This window comes from Musa acuminata, chromosome BXJ1-8 (genome assembly GCF_036884655.1).
Source record: "Musa acuminata AAA Group cultivar baxijiao chromosome BXJ1-8, Cavendish_Baxijiao_AAA, whole genome shotgun sequence".
NCBI lineage: Eukaryota > Viridiplantae > Streptophyta > Magnoliopsida > Zingiberales > Musaceae > Musa > Musa acuminata.
In genome coordinates, this window is record NC_088334.1 from 36,468,492 (window position 1) to 36,475,592 (window position 7,101).

At 42.5% G+C, this 7,101-nt stretch overlaps 1 long non-coding RNA gene across 1 annotated transcript; it reads right to left on the bottom strand.

Moving 5' to 3' along the window:
- Positions 1-1,139: 1,139 nt before the first annotated feature.
- On the bottom strand, positions 1,140-5,008 carry LOC135587760 (uncharacterized). Its single transcript, XR_010475966.1, has 2 exons — positions 3,379-5,008; positions 1,140-1,487 (listed from the first exon to the last, which is right to left on the bottom strand). It is a non-coding gene; the product is annotated as an uncharacterized LOC135587760 (long non-coding RNA).
- Positions 5,009-7,101: the final 2,093 nt, after the last annotated feature.

A 7,101-nucleotide genomic window follows, 5' to 3' on the forward strand; every position in this document is an offset into this window, starting at 1 on the left:
ATCATTGTCTTGACTCCGGCGCAACTTCTGCTGCATGTGTTACTTTCATCGTAGTTAATCCTGCACATGTAAACAAAACTTCGATCGAGACAATTAATCCTAAGCAATTAACCAAGTTGTCCGGCATGTCATTGGTCCCTCGACGCTTCGTCTGATTCTTCGGCGCATCATCCTTTCCTGCGGCCTATTGCCCAATCGGCCAGTTGGCTCCGCAACTCCGATATCCTTGGCACAATACCCGCTCGTCTTGGCCCGATGCCCGAGTCCAAGGCCCGAAGCCTTCTATCGATACGTCGACCGATCCACCGGCCCGACGTCCAATCTTCTGACATGTTCCTCCGGCACAACATGATTTTCCTACTTTAATTGTCTCATCCTGATCGAGGCATCCTGCGTCACTCAAAACGCAGATTAAATCATAAACATATATCAAGTAGTTTCATCATCAAAATACGAGATTCAATAGACATAAAGCGAAACAAAGTGTCGGAGTCAAGCACGAAGGATTTGTTGCAAGTTCGAGAGTTCGACGGAAGTCCGAAGGTTCGTCGGGAATGCTGTCGGAACTAGCCGAGAATAAGTAGGGAGCTTGCCGAAGGGTTTTTCGGAAGCTCGCCGGAAGGTTCATTGGAAGTTCGTGGAGCTCGCCAAGAAAGATCGGAGCTTGCCGAAGAAGCTCGTTGGAACTCGCCAAGATCAAATCGTGAAGTCTATGAGCTTGCCGGGAGTCCGCAGAATGGTTTCCGAGAGTTTATCGGAATACCATCAAAAGTTCACCGGAAGCTCGCCGGAAGAAGTCTTGACTTGCGGACATTGTAATAGCTTAGGAAATGTCTTTAAATTCGTAGTTATCACGTTAATTAAGGTTAAAATTAGGTGTTAATCCTATAACCCAAGTAGGGGTCAACTAGGCCCAAAATTAGACTTGGTTTGGGCTGGACTTAAAGCCCAACCAGTGAACCGAAGTGTGGCGGTGGCACCACCAGACTGGGCGGTGGCACCACTGTCACGCCCCTCAAAATATCCATGATATTTAAAATTTTCGTCATAGACCAATCCAGGATCCAAACTAACGTTTGAGGACACTGAAAAACATTCAATCAAATTCACATCCATAAAACCTATGCATTTTAAAATCATATATCACATCACTCGATAATTCACATTTATGGCAACCCAAGCCAACTTGACAAACATGAACAACATTTATAAATCCACAAGCTAAATAAATTATACAATTAGAACTCCAACTATTCACCACAAGTTCATATCGTCATAAATTAGACTTAACATTCTGAAATTCCAAATAAGAGAGATCTTCTAACACTTTTACACAATATATCCATTTCGATCATCAGAACAATTCATTACATACAAAATATGCTTATACAACAATAGCATAACAACCGACAAGACTTGCCCATAATTCTGAATAGCTATCCACTGCCTCAGCCCAAATCAAACATCTCGAAGAGTGACAAGCTGACCTGGAAGATTTATATAACAATGGAGTGAGCCAAAAACGGCTCAGCAAGTGACAAAGCATATTCAGAACAAAAGGAACGGTTTCAAACGAGTAAGGTATCATAATGCAAGGCATAATACAAGAATTCTCAAGGATACCATCTCATTAGATACAAAATCATATGTATCATGTCATTCGAAACATATTTGATTCATAACAATGGAGCATAGAGTAATTGGAGCATATCAATGGCAGATAGGACATTTCAGAACATATCAGTTCATAGCAAATGGAGCACAGAGTAATTGGAGCATATCAATGGCAGATAGGACATTTCAGAACATATCAGTTCATAGCAAATGGAGCACAGAGTAATTGGAGCATATCAATGGCGTATGAAATGTTCCGGAGCATATCAACGACATATGGAACATTTCGAAACATATCAATAGTGGAGGAAACATTTCAGAGCATATCAATAATAAATACCATATAGAAGCTCAAACGTCGTCTTTGACGTTGCAAACATATCAATCTTATCCAAAGCATGTACAGAAACACATAACCAAAGCTCTGGATATCATATCAAACATACAGAAGGTGTAGTGGGATCTCAGTTAGAATGTGATTCATCCATTTCTGAATGACCACCTGACAAAAGTCTCCCACGTCTGGGAGCTCCATCCACCCACGTCTAGGTGAAGTCAGAGGGGGCCGGCAGAGCATCGCAGGCTCTAAGCACATACCCTTTACTATTTCTGGCAAAGGTCCAGAATATCCCACAGAGTGGGCAATAAGCACATACCCTTTACCATTTCTGGCAAAGGTCCAGACAATCCCACACACCAGAATACAAGAGGGCAGTTTTAGCAATAAGTAGCATATATCGGAAGCACACGCGGAACAACAAATGTACATGTGCCTTTACGAGTCAAATACGATGCAAGCAACAATCTCTCACAAATGTATCCAGATTTGGAATGAAATAAAAGCAAGAGTATACACGGATTCCAAACAATCATATATAACTCAATTCAAATAAGAAGGTTAGATGAATTCGATATCCAAAGGAATGAAACTAGAATAGGCACACATCGAAAGCAAATGCGGAACAATGGGTTATACATGTGCCTATAGGAGTCAATACAATATAGCTTAAACGTTACACAATAGTTTTCAAGAATGCAAATAATTTTAATGACAAGAGCATACAAGAATTCAAAGCAGTAATATAAAGCTCAATTGAATAAGAAGGCTAAAGGATATCAATTTCCAAAGGGATGAAACCAGAATATGAGAAATCGACCAAAGCTCGATCTTTGGCAGAATACAAGAGGCACATTGAACAAATGATTCAAACTATCAATCGTGCTCCAATTTACTCAGAAATAATCATTGGATAATACTTTCAGATAAGACAGGCTTCATATGAATTGAACTGTCCAACAGAGAGAGTTACAAATAATTTGGTAAACAAGGGTCGTAGAACAAAATCTCTGTTTGGCAGAATTCATAATGTCATATTCAACAGATAACTGGGTAGGTGTTTGGATTCCAAATCTTTCAATCCATATATCAAAAGAAAGATCTACGAGTCTAGTTTCCAATGGAATCAGTTTTGAACAAATCAGAGTTTCCAACAAAGACTTATAGGCAGCTCGGTATCAAAAGGTCAGAATCTCAGAAGTTGCACAGATTCGAATCGTTACGTCTAAACAGGAGATATATCAAATGCAAGGTTAGAACAATACAAAGTTCCTCATATTCAAAGCAAATGTAGAGATAAAATTGCAGTGAGGAAAGATCAGGATACTTGCAATAGGAAAGATTAGTACAATTACAAGAGGAACGAATCGGGAACTTGCAATAAGAAATATCAGAGCAATTATAGGAGAAACGATCAGGGAACTTGCCTTTCAAATATTTTGATCTGAATATCCAAGGAAGGTGTCAGTCCAATCCTTCTACTTTTCCTCCGTGTCCTCTCTCTGTTTCGTTTTGTGCTCCCGTTTTCTTCCTTTCTTCGCAACTACACCACGTGTCGAACATCGAGGCACAGTCACCTGCTCTCTCTTACTCTCATTCCTTCTTTTTCTTTCCCAAACGCAGCTGCCACAGCCGCCGCCGCTGCCGCTGCCACTGTGGCCACAATCCCGTCTGCAGCCCCTTTTTCCCCTTTCCTTTCTTTTCTTTCCCAGCTGCAACTGCCGCAGTCGCAGTCGCAACCATGGCCGCAGCCACCACAGCCGCAGCCTCTTCTTTCTCCCCTGCTCTATTTCCTCTCCTTCTCTTCCAGCTGCAGCTGCCACTGCCGCAGCTGCCTCCCCTTTTCCTCTTCCTCTCTTCTTCCCTTTTCCTTTCTCTTCTTCTTCCTTTTCTTCTCTTCTTTCCCAGCTGCACTGCTACAGTCGCAGCCTCAGCCACGGCCACAGCCTCTTCTTCCTCCCTTGCTCATCTTCCTCTCCTTCTTCTCTTCCAACTGCAGCTGCCATCGCCGCAGCCGCAGCCCCTTCTTCCCCTTCTCTTCTTCCTCTCCTTCCCTTCTTCCTTTCTCTTCCTCTTTCCCTGCCATAGCTGCAGCTGCCACAGCCGCAGCCGCAGCTACTTCTTTCCCTTCTCCTCTTCCTTCTCCTTCCTTTCTTCTTCTTCTCTTCTTCTCCTTCCTCCCCTTCTTCTCCCCGACGAACAGCACCTCCTTTCCTCTGTTTCCTCCTGCAGGAAACAGAGGTGCTGCCTCTTCACCCGCTTCTACTTCTTCTCCTCTTCCTCACCATCTCTTCCCCTCCTTCTCTTCCAGCTGTAGCTCCCACCGCCGCAGTCGCACCTCCTCCTTTCCCTTCTCTTCTTCTTCTCCTCTTCTTCTTCCCTCCTCCTCCCCGGCGTCTCACACACCCTCTCCTCTGTTTCCTCTGCAGGAAACAGAGGTATCACAACCTCTTCTCATGCTTCCTCTTCCTCTTCTCTTCCTCTTCTTCTTCTTCTCCTCTTCGAACGCCCCACACCTCTCCTCTATTTCCACCTGCAGGAAACAGAGGTGCTGCAGCCCTAGCTGCTGCCACCTCTCGCTCCTCTCCCTCTTCCCTCTCTTTTCCCTCTTCTTCTCCTTCTTTTCTTCTCCTCTTCCCTTTTCCTCCCCAACGCCACACACCTCCTCGCTGCAGCCTTGCCGCAGCTATCCTCCCCTCTTCTTCTTCTTCTTCTTCTTCTTCTTCTTCTTCTTCTTCTTCCCTTCTCCTCCCCAACGCCCCACACATACTCTCCTCTGTTTCCACCTGCGGGAAACAGAGGTGCAGCAGCCCTTGCTGCTACTGCTGCCTCTCCCTCACCTCTCCATCTTCCCTCTCTTCTTCTTCTTCTTCTTTTCTTCTCTTCTCCCTCTTCCTCCTCTCTTCTTTTCCCTCTTCTTCTTCTTTCTTCTCTCCTCACGCCCCACCACTCCTCGCTGCAGCCCTCGCTGCAGCCACCTCCTCTTCTTCTTCTTCTTCTTCTCTTCTCCCTCTTCTTCCTCTCTTCTTCCTCCTCTCTTCTTTTCCCTCTTCTTCTTCTTTTCTTCACTCCTCACGCCCCACCGCTTCTCTCTGTTTCGTGGGAGGCGGTGGGATAAAACCGAAATTTTTGATTTTCTTTATTTTCTTCTTTTTATAACTTAACAGTTTAGTCCTTGAAATTTTCATATTTGCATATAGATCCTCCGATTTATAAATAAATCTTTATTAATAATTTACAAAAGTAAGGGATATTACAACCGCCCAGCACCCGAGAGCCAGGCGGTGGCACCGCTTGGTTGGGTGGTGGCACCGCCAATACACTGTCAGTGTCAGACACTGACAGGCGGTGGCACCGTTAGCATCGGGAACCAAAGAGAATTCAAATTTTGGAGCCCAAATTTGAATCCTCTTGAGGCCTATAAATACCCCTCAATTCTCAACTGAGATTACAACTTTTTGAGAAACAATAGATTGAGAAAAAGGTTTTAGAAAAGTCTTAGCAAGTCTTGTTTTCAATTTGTTAGAGTGTTCACCTCCATCTTTCTTGCTGAAAATTTGTAAGAGTGTGAACCGCTTGTAAAAGGTTGTAAGAGGGGTATTTGTCCTTCCCCTTCAAGAGATTTGCTAGTGGAAGATGGGAGCCTCATCGAAGAGGGCCTCACAAGTGGATGTAGGTCATTTGACCGAACCACTTTAAAATTGGCGTGATCTCTGGTTTGTATTTTCTTATTGCTATTTACATTACTGTAAACCTTCTTACGTACTTTATTTTCTCATTACCTTTGCTGCACACCTTTACGAACACGCATTCAAGTTAAGCTTTTCAAGTTCGATTTTTATCGCAAGAAAGATTTTCCAAAATCGAAGTTTTAATCCGCTGCACTAATTCACCCCCCCCTCTTAGTGCCGCTCCGATCTTAACATCTGAGACTGTGTCAGGTGATGGTAACGCCGATCTGGGCGGTAGTATCACCCAAACATAGTCTCTAAGAGATTGTTAAGTGGTGGTACTATTAGATTGGGCGATGGTATCATCTAGTGGTAGGGTGTTAGGCGATGGTATCGCTAGACTGGGTGGTAGTACTGCCTAGTGTTAGTGCTATAGGTGATGGTACTACCTAACATAAGCGGTGGTACCGTTAGGACCTGAAAAACCCAAGATGAGACTTTTTAGCCTCCAAGTTTGAATCCACTTGAGGCCTATAAATACTCCTTTTATCCCTGGTTAAAAAGCACAAGAATTGAGAGCAAAAAAGAAGAAAAACGCTGTTGTAATCTTGTGAGAACTCCTCTAAAAGCTCTAAGTGTTAGTGCAGTTTAAGAGAGGAGTAAGTGGGGATGTAAAGGCTGTCTTCTAAACCTGTGAAAAAGAGAAGAAGGGTGTAAAAGGGTAATTGATCTTCGCCCATTAAAGGAAGATTGTTAGTGGATGCCAGTAGCCTCGACGGAAAAAGAATCAGTAGAGTGGATGTAGGTCACAACGACCGATCCACTATAAAATGGTTTGTATTTCTATTTTATTGTTTATCTTTATTGCAAACTATTTTACTTCCTTATTACTTTTACTGCACACCCTTCTGTATGCTTTCAAAGTTAAACTCACTTTGTCGAAATGATTTTATCGAATGAGATTTTTAAAACTAATATTTTTATCCACTGCACTAATTCACCTTCCCTTTTAGTACCGACTTGATCCTAACAGTTGGTATCAAAGCCACATCTTTCTCATTTGGTTTAACACCAAAGAGAAATGACTCTTTTTGGCTATCAAGATGGCTTTTCTATCATTAGTTCTCCCATGTTTAATGGGACAGACTGCACATATTAGAAAACTCGAATGAGAGTTTTCTTGCTCTCTATTGATTTAAATTTATGGAATATGATCGAAAACATATTTCAAAGGTCTTCTCTTCTAATGAATGATCAGAATGATTTGGAGAATAAGATTTTTTCTTTAACTGCTAGAGCTATGAATGCTCTATTTTGTGCCTTAGACAAAAATAAATTCAATCAGGTTTCTACTTATGAAATGACTTTTGACATTTGGCACATTCGAAATCACACACGAAGACACTAGTAGAGTTAAAGACTCTAAAATAAATATTTTGATGCATGATTTTGAATTATTTCGTATGGAACCAAGCGAGA